Source organism: Lactuca sativa, chromosome 9, assembly GCF_002870075.4.
Source record: "Lactuca sativa cultivar Salinas chromosome 9, Lsat_Salinas_v11, whole genome shotgun sequence".
NCBI lineage: Eukaryota > Viridiplantae > Streptophyta > Magnoliopsida > Asterales > Asteraceae > Lactuca > Lactuca sativa.
This window is the reverse complement of record NC_056631.2, coordinates 20,476,865-20,490,018: the sequence shown is the minus strand read 5'-3', so window position 1 is coordinate 20,490,018 and position 13,154 is coordinate 20,476,865.

Sequence of the window (13,154 nt, the reverse complement as noted above, 5' to 3'; positions counted from 1 at the left end):
ATAGAAGGGGCATGGAAGGACTATTACTTCCATTATGAAAAAGTATTGAGTGGAGTCGGGTATAAAGGTTTAAGCAAACCCTAACCCTAGCTCATTTCTCTCTAGTAGCTGGGAATGCTCCTCCAGCCGCCATCATCGAGTCCACTCACTTCCGAGAACCTATGGCCGCCAGCGACCTCAGGTCTACCACCATCCCTCTGTGAATTCCTCTTCTTCTCCTTATATTGACCTTTAGCCGCCGGTTTGTCCCGCCGAACTTAACCGCCACCATCTTGGTTGATCGACGACGTCATTTTTCCCTCTATGTCGGAAGGAGTTAGTGTTGGATTAGTGTCTAAGTACATAACTATTTTGGTATGTACTTGACCCGATGGTGCATGGTCCTTTTGGGTTGCCTTCACCAAAGCAACTTGATAGGATGAATTATGGAGAGAAATGATTAAATATGTTTTATTAATATATTATGAGAATAATATATTAAAGGAGAAATCATATTGTTTAATTAATATTAGTCAATAATTAATTAGTAATTAGTTTTGTGACTAAAAGATATTAATTAAACTTAAGGGACTGGAATTGTAGTTATAGGATAATTGCAATTTGGGTCATGGATTGTCTTAAATTAAGGAGTGGACGAATTCTATGGGGAAACCCATAAGGAAATCGTCCAAGGCCCTAATTAAAGGAGTCCATGGGTTGCTTAGGGCTTAAGCATCCAAATTAGGGTTTCCTTGTTAGATAACCCTAATTGCCTAACTATATATAAGACCCTTATGACTCAAAAACGTGGAGAATCATTCTTCTAGGGTTAGAACACGTTTTGGGCAGCCTCCATCCTCTCTCCTCTTCATCCTCTTGCTTATGGTGTTTGTGAACCATTAGAGGACTGACAATTGTGACTCTAAGCTTTCTAAAGTCAATACAAGGAGATTTGGGATTGTTATTGCTACATAACAATCAAGGTAACATCTTGAACCTATTCTCATGTTAATATGATTACTTGTATGCTAGAATTAGGGTTTATAGTCTTGGATAACTTGCATGTACAATAGAGAAACCTAGATCCAAACATTAGGGTTTGTATGAGCACATAGGATGTCTTATGACCAAAACCCATCAGTGGTATCAGAGCCTAGACTGGTTTCTATTGTATTGATATGATTGAAAAATTCGATTTTTGTGATTTTGGAGGCTGGACTCGCCGAATCCATAGATGAACTCGCCGAGTCCATGCTGACTCGACGAGTCCATGCCTGACTCGGCGAGTCGGCTCGTCAGAAGGAGGGAAAACCGGGATTTCTTGTTGTTTTTGCTTAAGGATAGTTTCCTTATCATATTAGATCAATATAAATCTGATTTTATGATATATTTGACTATTTTCATGATCTAATTGAGGATATTTATCAATTAATAAAATATTTATTTCCTTATGTGATAATTGATTGATTATTTTGATTAAATTGGTAAATTGTTTTGCAAGAAATCATTAAATAAATCAAATATGGATAATTATGTGATTAAATGTTAATTAAGATTATTTGTTATTTGATCCTTGTTGTTATGAAAAGTTTCATATTTTCCCCTTTAGGTTTTATAGTTTAAATTTGAACCCAAAAGTTTTGTTGTTTTGAAATTTAAATAGTTGAAACCCGAATGTTTTGAAAAAGGTTTCAAAACTTGCCCTCAAGTTTTGGAATTTAAATTTTGATTAATAGTTTAATTTTGATGTATATTTAAATTCTAAACCCTAATGTTTTGAAATGTTTCAAAAACTTGCCCTCAAGTTTTGGAATTTAAAAGTTGATTAAAAGTTTAATTAAGAATGTTAAATTCTAAAACCCTAGTATTGTTTTGAAAAGTTCAAATCATACCCTTATGGTTTTATTAATTAATTAAGGAGTATAATTAAAAGAGGTTTAATAAATCCATAAAAGTTTAGGTTAACAATTTAATTGAATTAAAAGTATAATTGTTAAATTAAACCACCTAGTATTTTAAAAGTGTAAAATACACCCTATACTATATATATATATATATATATATATATATATATATATATATATATATATATATATATATATATATATATATATATATATAACATTAAAAGTATAACATTATATATATGTATGAGTAAAAGTCAGTCTTACCGTTAGTAGGCCTCATTCACGAAGCTGGTCTATAAGGGGTGTTTAAGGAAATTGCCTATAAAATGGCGATTGAATGGGTATCCACTCTTACCCACCGCACTCTTCACTAGTGGAGGGTCGTTAGCCGAACGGGTAGGATAGGACGAAACCTTCCATTATAAGTATAATGAATTATTAAATTAACTAAATGTTTTCATAAAATTCCCAATCTTAGTTACTTAGGCAAAAGTGAATTGATGCAATTCCATGAAATTACACTTTGTGCCCTTGCGAAGACGTTAATGGAGCGTGTGTGGTTTACCGACACACTAAATGGTTCTAAGCAAAGGTAGCAAAGGGTGACTCAATGTTTTTCATGGTTCGGTGGAGCGTGTGTGGATTACCAGCACATCGAATAGGTGACTGTAACATGTGAGGGCACCATGTAAGTTTCCATGGTTATTCACACCCGCTTTGTGATCCTTGGCATCCCAGTCACAAACAAGAGGGGCATATCGAGATTTAAACATGCCATTGAAAGTTCAATGAATCTCAAAGGATCTAGGAGTTTTCATAGATTTAAAACTTAAAATTACTTTTTCGTTTTTCATGGTGGAAATTAGTGAATCGTCATTCACTTACCTTCAAATGTTCTACAGTTTGGGTTACGGTATCCCTCTCCCGAGTTGTAGAATATTGTGTTGGGTCCTAGCCTAAGTATCTCATTTGGGTGATTTACTAAGGACTCAATCAATCAACTAACTTGAATTCGTTTTCTCCCATTTTGTAGATGTCAAAGTTCGACAACTATGGTCTTCCCAAATCCCATGGAACAAGCTTTCCACATGAAGATGATATTCCACGATTCGATCGAGGAACAAGAAATCATGCTTCATTTCCTCCACCTCCTCCAATTATTCTCCCTAACCCACAAGTTCGAAGGCTTGAAAAGTTCAAGATCACTCAAGCCCTTTTAGCAAGTAAACATAAAGAAGGAAAGTCGGTGTGTGCACACGTCCTAGGGATGAAGTCATACATTGATAGGTTAAGAATGTTGGGATCCGTTGTATGTGAGGAAATGGCTGTTGATTGGATTCTTCAGTCACTTCCTAACTCATATAGTGAGTTTGTAAGAGAGTACTATATGATGAACCGCAACGTGACCCTTATAGATCTCACCTATATGCTTATTGCTGCTGAATCAGCAATGGTTTGGCACAATGGAAAAGCAAAGTTGATTGGTGAATCTGCCTTTAAGACCTTTATGGATATAGACAATGGCAACGAAAGACATGCTATGATCGAAAAGTTTGATCATAAGAGAAAGGCAATGTCTGAAGTAGTTCCATGTCATGTTCCAAAAGAGTCAATTTGCTTTTATTGCCAAGAGAAGGGGCATTGGAGACGAAGCTGCCCCATTTACCTAAGAGATCTAAAAGATGGGAGAGTCGAAACGTATGGCTCCAATATAGGTAAAATCCATTAACTAACTCTTTTTAAGCTTCTATTCTAGATTCTTAATACATAATGTGATAAGATTATGTGACATCCCCAAAATTACGGCCAGAAAAGACCGGTTTGTTTATGCTTTGTAAAAATCAGAGTACTTCTTTTAATGAAAGTGTTGCGGAATTTGTTCCCAGAAAAACACGATAAATACGTTATTAAAACATGTTCGAAGAAACGAATTTTATTCACCTTAAAACGTTTGGGATGTCATCGTTAATACAGAAACATAAGCATAAACAGAACTTACATTTGTTTACACTAGTGATCTACATCTCTTTAAATCTCTCAGTGTAAAGTGACTTCATATCAACACCTGTGATATAAATAAACTGAGTGGGTCAGGTTGGGAAACCTGGTGAGTACATAGGGTTTTCAACCCACAATAATATAATTATTATGTTAACAATCAAACAATCCACCCAATTACCCATCCCCATTATCTTCTTTACTCTTAAGGATTTAACCTAAGAGTCATCTATCCTGCATTCATTTATTCCGAAGTCCCTTACTTCCAGGGTTATAGGACTGGCACTAAATCCATAGCTGCCAATGTTCGTTCGTAAAGCACTAATTTCATAGCTGTTATAGTCTACTCATCGGGTACTAAATCCATAGCTACCAGTGTTCATCTAATAGGTACTAAGTCCATAGCTACCAATTCCTAACAGGTACTAAATCCATAGCCACCAACGTCCAACTAATAGGTACTAAGTCCATAGCTACCAATTCCTAACAGGTACTAAATCCATAGCTACCAACGTCTAACAGGTACTAAGTCCATAGCTACCGGCGTTTGTCCCATAGGCACTAAGTCTATAGCTGCCATTGTATACTCACATCATCTTCTATCTCTCATCATTCATCTACCCATCTCATACCCAACATATTCGTATATATAAAATACGTATACAGTTTGAATTCTTTAAAACATGTATAAAACGTTCATCCAGCATAGACAGCAAGTATTCAGATAATATGCACACATAGCACGTAGTTTATATAAAATACTTCCTATCTATGTGTAAGATGAAAGGGACTATGCACTCACTTGAAAGGTGGTGACTCAGCACTCGGACAGCGCTTCGATACTCTCAAAACAATTTCCTTCGATAAAACCTAGTACCAATACCACTAGGGTTTAGTCTAACGATAACCGCGACAAATTAATAGTCTAGCTATTATTATTATTATATAAGCGTTAAATAACACTCAATATAACTCATAATAATAGCCCAAATACTCATCATAAGTTCCTAATAACGTTACTATATTAAAACATAAGCTATACTAAAGATAGGGTAGGCATAGCTCACTTACAGCGGGTTTTCTCGAAAACCAGGCTTCGCTGGAGCAGCATTCCTGAGCCGAAAGGATCTTTTCTCGGGACTCCGGGAGCCTCGGGGCATCCTTCGGGTGCTAGGGGGTTTACCCTAGGGGTTAGGGAGCTTAGAGAGAGAGTATAGAGAGAGAAAGAAAAGGGTTGAGGGGTGAGGAAATGAGGGAACCCGGCACCTCTATTTATAGTGTGAAATCCTGATGGACTCACCGAATCGGTTCACTGACTCGCCGAGTCAGTGCCACGTGTCATCATCTGATGGCTTTCCTTGGGGAGAAAGTCTTGGCTCATATTCAGCCACGTCACCCCTTTTGCAGCAGCACCCTGCCGACTTCTAAACCTCGTAACTTCCGCATATGAGCTCTGTTTTTAATGTTATTTTTTTTCCACGCGTAGGTAAAATCAATATCTACAACTTTCATTTAGACTCCGTCGGCTAATTCTCGACTGATCTCAAATTTAACAGTAGGAGGCGTTTAGACTGTTAAATGACCGCGAAGAATTCGTAACTCCTTCATACGGACTCCGTTTTCGTCTATCTTTTTACCGTTGAGTTCCTCTTAATGAGATCTTCAACTCTCATTTAGGTCGCGTAAGCTAAAAACCGCTCGAACTAAAATTCGAGTTTCGGGCCGTGCACTGCTAAGCCGAATCTTAGAAAAATCATAACTTCTTCATACGAAGTCAGATTTGGGCGTTCTTTTTATGGATTTTATCGGTTTAACATATTCTACGACTTTCGTTTAGATCACTAAGGCTAAATCTCGCTCTATCGTAAATTCACTTTTTACGTTTCCCGGTACCGTGCCGGTTTTGCCGTAAAACTTCGACGGGCCATAACTTCTTCTTTATAACTCGGATTTCGGCGTTCTTTATATGTACGGAAACCTTGAGACATATTCTACAACTTGGTTAAGACTATTTATTATAAATAATCTTTTGTTGAAAAGCCGTTTTCGACCCCTATTGCCTCTAAATTGACTAGCTATGATCTGCGGGCGTTACATATTACAATTGATGTTTTGTAGGATCGAAGAAAAGAAAGGAAGTTTAAGGGAAGAAGTGAGCAGAATATAACCGTGAAGGAATGGATTTCGATCGCATTTCTCGAAGATTAGATTCTTGAGCTACTACTTAGAGTTAGAATTAGATTGCTAAGAAAGATGTATTAGCATAGTTTTTCAATGAATTGCATTGTAAGGACAAATTTTTCCGCAATAAAATAAATCTTGATTTTATATTTATCCTTGCAGTGGTGTATATGAAAATTTGATGTTTGAATGTTTCTATTATTAGCAATAATGGTTTTGGTTCTTATTATGTTATTTATGGAAAGTCGAGAATTTACCAAATAGGGAGAGTTTCTCATCGCCCAAGTTTCAATTGGACAGAAACTTGGAATCATGCAACTTGGTTGCACGATGAATGAGAAATTTCATATTTGGAAATTAGACTAATTCATTGACAAAGTGTCAAGTGAAGGACTAGGAGATCGAATACACAAAATTGCGTGTTGATCAAGTCCACCATAAGAGTAACAAAGATATTCGTCATGATTTACTAAAGGTTTTATACTTACAAGATTAAGTGTAATTATGAATTGATTGAAAAAGTTTAAATCAATAGCAAAACGAATAAGAAGAATCAAGTAGGCAGAAAGATAAAAGTTTCTCCATTCTAAGAAGAAAGAGTAGCTTTTATGCTTTATGATAGGTCTTAATGATTAAGAACCATATCTCAATTGATCCTCTAAGTGAGTCTTAGTACAATTGTATGTTTAAGAAGAGGAATCAAGGATTGAAGAAATGGTTAAATCAAGAAGTCAATCATACTTCGTCCCAATAACAAGTCTTAGAGTTAAGATTGTGACATTGAGTGAAAAGTATTAAGAAGGTTTATAACATTCATCAAATGTGGAAAGTTGTGATGTCTTGGATAAGAAAAAGACCAACTAGGACCAATTTATGAAGAGTTTTGATAAAAGCTACACTAACTCTTGAATATTTGTTTGTCAAGAAATGTTTTGACAACAGAATCTTATATGTCAAGGAGTCAGTGGGAGTCTTAATGGTATTGAAAGGTTTCAAGAACAAATCAAATAAACCTTATCGATCATCACTAGCACACGAGTTGAGGTTTACAACCTATCGTGTTGACATTATTTTGTTTCTGTGCCAATCCAATCGAGTTAATTATGCATGTGAGTCCTATGAGTTCTCATTTGAATGTATAAAAGGCAAGGACCTTGATCAATGGAAAGTACATTGATAAGAAAAGGTAAGTTGCTTAACTACTTGGAAGACATGGTGGGCAGCTGTGCTACCATAAGACAAGAAATCGAGATTAAGAAAGTTCGATCCATATGAGTTTGAATTTGTCATAAACTTTGGTTTTGACAAATTCACATGGATAGGAACAAATACACCGTTTAAATCTAAGTGTCATAAGATTTCTTCCTTCATGAAAATGATTGTGAGGAAATGCTTTCACTAAGAAAGATTTTAAGAAGATAGTGATTGTAAAATTGCATTCTCGAATTCGATTATGGTTACAGTATCCCTTTCCATAATTTGAATTGTGAGGTTTGGCAATTGTTTACACACACATATGAACTATCTAAGGCAAAGGTGTATAAGTTCAAGAAGCCTTGATAAAAGATTATCAAAGCATTAAGTATTAGAAACATGAACTTAAGAAATTCAATAGGTATTGTTTTTCTGAAAGTTAAAATGTTTATGAATACATGTCGAAGCTAGTGGGAGCATAAGTGTTATGTTTTATAGTAATCATCATGATAGTGGGAGCATAAAAGTTATGATTGTATGATTATTATGGAAAGTATTGCAAGTTGGCAATATTAATTATAGAAAACAAGAGTTATACCTTGCAAAGTTGTAAGGGTTGTAAAGTTGTTTTGCTATAACTCAGGGAGAGAATATTATGCTTCATTTCAAATCTAAAGGATTAGGTTGAGAAATGTTAATAAATTTAGTCAAAGGTACATAGTGTGTTCTTAAAATTTCGATTATGATTACGTCATTCCTCTTCACAATTCGAATTTTGAGAACATAGCAAATAAAACATTATGTGTCGTGTCCCATACGCTTCGGGTATAGGATCGATTGCAAATGCTTTAATGTTTGACCATTCTAAAATTTTCCAAATGTCTAGCGCATTTAGAGGGAAAAAGGACAAGAATCGGTTTTGACTAAAATAATTAAACAACTATCAAAGGACAATCCAAAGTTCGACGAGGATTGGTTGCTTGTGAGTAGTTGGAAGCATGGTATTGAATGGACCATATGGACATTATTATGAATTGAAAAGATTCTATTAAGAATGAGTGGTCATATGGAAAATGTGGAAATGTTTCCATATTGGATGGACCATATCGACATCATTACGAATAGATAAAATTCTATTAAGAATGAGTTGTCATATGGAAAATATGGAAGCATGTCCATATTGGGAATTGAATATTGAAAATCTATGACTAGATTAGAAACTTTTATGCAAAAGGATGTTCAAAGAATGTACTTTGAGTGAGAGACATCACGTCTATGGAATTGTCTTGTAACAATCTCCGATAGAGGACTTTGTAATATCATTGGAAATAGTCTTTGTGACTTTGGTGCAGTGACATTACGAAAGGATCGTTGCATAGAATGTTAGAATCTAACATATTCTATAAGTAGCAAGAATTTGATATTCTTTCACTTATGAAAAAGGATTTGGAGTTGTGAAATGAGAATGATTGGAAATATGCTCAATTTGGTCTATTTCACAAGGTAAGAACCATAGGTAAACATTGTGTGCATACTAAGAGCATGGGACAAGTGTAATAATTCAAGTAAGAAGTTGATTACCCGAAACGACAAATAATGAGTAATCGATATGGTGATAAATAAAAGGTGTTTTATTTATACTCAAATGTTTGAGGCCATATGGGATTAGTATTATTCTTGTGTTTCATATTTGCATGTTTTGACTTCCAGAATAATTGAATTCATTAAGAATAATCGAATTATTCAAACGGGTCACAGTCGTTCATATGTTGGAAGTAGATATGAATGAAGACTGTCGTGAATTGGTGTGTGGAATGTCTAAAAGATTATTAGACATAAGAAAATGTTTGCTGCAACATTCATGAGTGCTTATGAATATGAATTTGAGCATTGGATTAAACCCACGCTCACTTGGATCACTCCATGAATTGTATCACGAGTGATTGGTGAGACGATAACATCTTATATTCTTGAAACCGAGATGTGTGAGTTGTATCTTGCAAATCGATTGCACGTTGATAATATGTAAACGCACTAGTAACTTGGTGTTATAAAACATATTGTTGTGTGTGATTCGGTGAGTAAGTGCAAGCAAGCATTGTATCAAAGTTTATCCATTCCTTTTATACAAAGTAGGATAAAAGCGATATCTTTGGGCCCCTCGATGATTTAATGATGACAAACGTAAATGCTCGGCCGGGCTAGGGCTAATTTGATTTGTTCAATTAGTCAGTCGTCATAAATCGGGAATCGATATATAGTACAAAGAGAATGATTTGAAATCATATCTCATATGATATCTAGAATGGAGGAATATATGATCCCTTATCTTAAGGACATGCGTATCTGATATGATCAGAGTAGACAGCGGCTTTGGAAAGCTACGACTGCAGATCAGGATCTGAAGTCATACGCATAATAGTTATTAGACTCATCCAAGTGGGAGACTGTTGGATTAGTGTCTAAGTCCATAACTATTTTGGTATGTACTTGACCCGATGGTGCATGGTCCTTTTGGGTTGCCTTCACCAAAGCAACTTGATAGGATGAATTATGGAGAGAAATGATTAAATATGATTTATTAATATATTATGAGAATAATATATTAAAGGAGAAATCATATTGTTTAATTAATATTAGTCAATAATTAATTAGTAAATAGTTTTGTGACTAAAAGAGATTAATTAAACTTAAGGGACTGGAATTGTAATTATAGGATAATTGCAATTTGGGCCATGGATTGTCTTAAATTAAGGATTGGACGAATTCTATGGGGAAACCCATAAGGAAATCATCCAAGTCCCTAATTAAAGGAGTTCTTGGGTTGCTTAGGGCTTAAGCATCCAAATTAGGGTTTCCTTGTTAGATAACCCTAATTGCCTAACTATATATAAGACCCTTATGACCCAAAAACGTGGAGAATCATTCTTCTAGGGTTAGAACACGTTTTGGGCAGCCTCCATCCTCTCTCCTCTTCATCCTCTTGCTTATGGTGTTTGTGAACCATTAGAGGAGTGACAATTGTGACTCTAAGCTTTCTAAAGTCAATACAAGGAGATTTGGGATTGTTATTGCTACATAACAATCAAGGTAACATCTTAAACCTATTCTCATGTTAATATGATTACTTGTATGCTAGAATTAGGGTTTATAGTCTTGGATAACTTGCATGTACAATAGAGAAACCTAGATCCAAGCATTAGGGTTTGTATGACCACATAGGATGTCTTATGACCAAAACCCATCAGTTAGACAGTCGGAGAGAGTGTGGGGCATCGGTTTGTCCCACCACCGTCAACATCGTGGTGGCCTGTTGCAGTAAAGTCGAGTAACCACTACCCATATTTCTGTAATTGCTGCCTTCTCCGGCAGGGATTAGCATGTGCTATGTAATCTGCAAGGACCGTAGGCCAGTAGTGGCCATGTCTCCGGATCTCTCGAATTTCCCTCAGCGTGCTCGATCTACAACCGCCGTGGCTGCTAGGGCTGCTGCCCCCCCCCCCCCCCCGTGCCCATCGCTGCCTCACTGCTAGTTTATTCCTCCAAGGTGTGCATCCGCTGCCACCTTCTTCTTCTCTTCCTCGGCCCCGTCCTCAGCTACGACTTGCCACCGTCGTCATCGTGAATCAGCCACCGCCGTGGGCCACCAGGTGGGTGGCACCCTTTGTGCAACTAGAAATGTGTTGGTGCAATTATGGATGGTTTTGAAGGCTGGAAAATAGAAAAGACACCCACCATGGCCGCCAGCCATGGTGGCTGCCACCACCGGCAACCGCAAGGTGGCTGTGTGTGTGAATATTTTGTTTACTATGTGTTTATTTTGGATTAAAGTTTGTAAGATGTAATTGGAAGTAGATAAATGAAAAGAACTTGGAAACCACCACCTTAGGGTGGTGGTTGCCGCCTCCTGCCGCCACCGGCCGCCGTGTCGGGTGGCGGTGTGCTTTACCTCGTTGTGATTGATACGTTTGGGGTGCTTGAAACCCTAATGGGGCCAAAGAAGCCCTAATGGGCCCAATGAAGCCTAATGGGCTTAGTGAAAACCCTAATGGGCTTAATGATACTCTTGTAACAACCTAATTTTCACGTCCAAAAATTTCATTTTTAAATCAATACTTTGGAAAGCATTTGTAAATAAAACATTGTCTGATCAAATCATTCCACAATCCTATATCGTGTTTGAAAAACCATAATATGAAATCAACTGGATATCAGAGAACAAATCCCAGAACAATCTCGTAAGGCGGAAAATAGTGTATGTGTATGATGTATCGCTACCGCGCCAGCTCCTTCCCCTTTGATGAAAAGGTACCTGAAACCAAAACTGAAAACTGTAAGCACAAAGCTTAGTGAGTTCCCCCAACGTACCACATACCATACCATCATTTGATATATAATTATTTACTTTAGGGCTACTATTCGTTCATTAATTTATTTATTTAACTTAATAAATAAACGGGTGTTACAACTTTCCCCCACTTAAATTAGATTTCATCCTCGAAATCATTCCTTACCATTCCTTACACACCCAATCATTCTAGTAACATGGTCACCATCCTGGGCACACCCTAGCCTTCCCAGGGTAGCCATGACCAATCCTCGTAAAGCCCTACAATCCGTAGATGAACGAATTTCTTGCAACAAGGTAACATTTACTCGATCTGAATCTGCTGTCTCGAGATGGTCTGAATCCTTGGTAGCCCACTCATACTGAATCAATATCGTTGGACCCAGTCCACTTTATCCTTCAACCGGCTACTCAATTTTCGATAACTCGAGGTTCCCATTATAAAACAGGATCATAGACCTAATTATCTCTGCAGATCACTTGTACCTGGTCAAGGCCCAGATACTCCTGTTATGAGTGACTTGTCACTCCCCAATAAACCAGCTATTCCGTGAGTACTTGCAACCCCAAACACCAATACTAACACTGCCCAGACGCTAAAATTGCCCGAACACTGAACTGCCTGAAGCAGTATGCTGCCACATGGCTGCTTCCCACAAGCTACCAAGACCTCCTGGGTCTCAATTCGCTCGCCAATCATCTGAAATATTGGTTCCCGGCCTGGCTGCAGAGCCAAAGGACTCCCACTTAGTCGCCTCACACGACTTCTAAACGAAATCCTCCTCTGGAACTAGTTACAACTAGTTATCATGCCACTGTGACTCTAACAACTTTCTGATCTAACCGATCGAATCCATACATCGAATCCTGTCATCATCAAATCCAAGGCTGGAAGTAGTTGCTACCTGACCAATGGTAGCCCTATCTCACACGTAATCTTATACAGTCCATTTCTTTCCTGATCCCATAACTGTAGTGGCGCTCCTACAGTCCTATCACTGGCTCAACCAGATCTAATCCATCTGGGTAATTCCGAAATCCAATCCGTGGATTTCCTTATCCTTACTGCTACACCCGAATTGGTGGGTACTACTGTTCCTTCTGTGTCCTAACAACGCGCTCACACTATCTACTAACCTAGTGAATGTTGCGGCTACACCTGCAGTCTCACAACACTCTATCACTATCTGACCGCTAGTGAATGCTACGGCTACACCCGCAGTCTAACAACACTTCACATGCTAATTGACCACTAGTGAATGCTACGGCTACCCCCATAGTGTTACAACACTTTCCATACTATCTGACTGCTAGTGAATGCTACGGCTACCCCCGTAGTCTTACAACACTTTCCATACTATCTGATCGCTAGTGAATTCTACGGCTACCCCCGTAGTCTTACAACACTTTCCATACTATCTGATCGCTAGTGAAAGCTACGGCTACCCCCGTAGTCTTACAACACTTTCCATACTATCTGATCGCTAATGAATGCTATGGCTACCCCCGTAGTCTTACAACACTTTCCATAATGGTCGAACATGCAC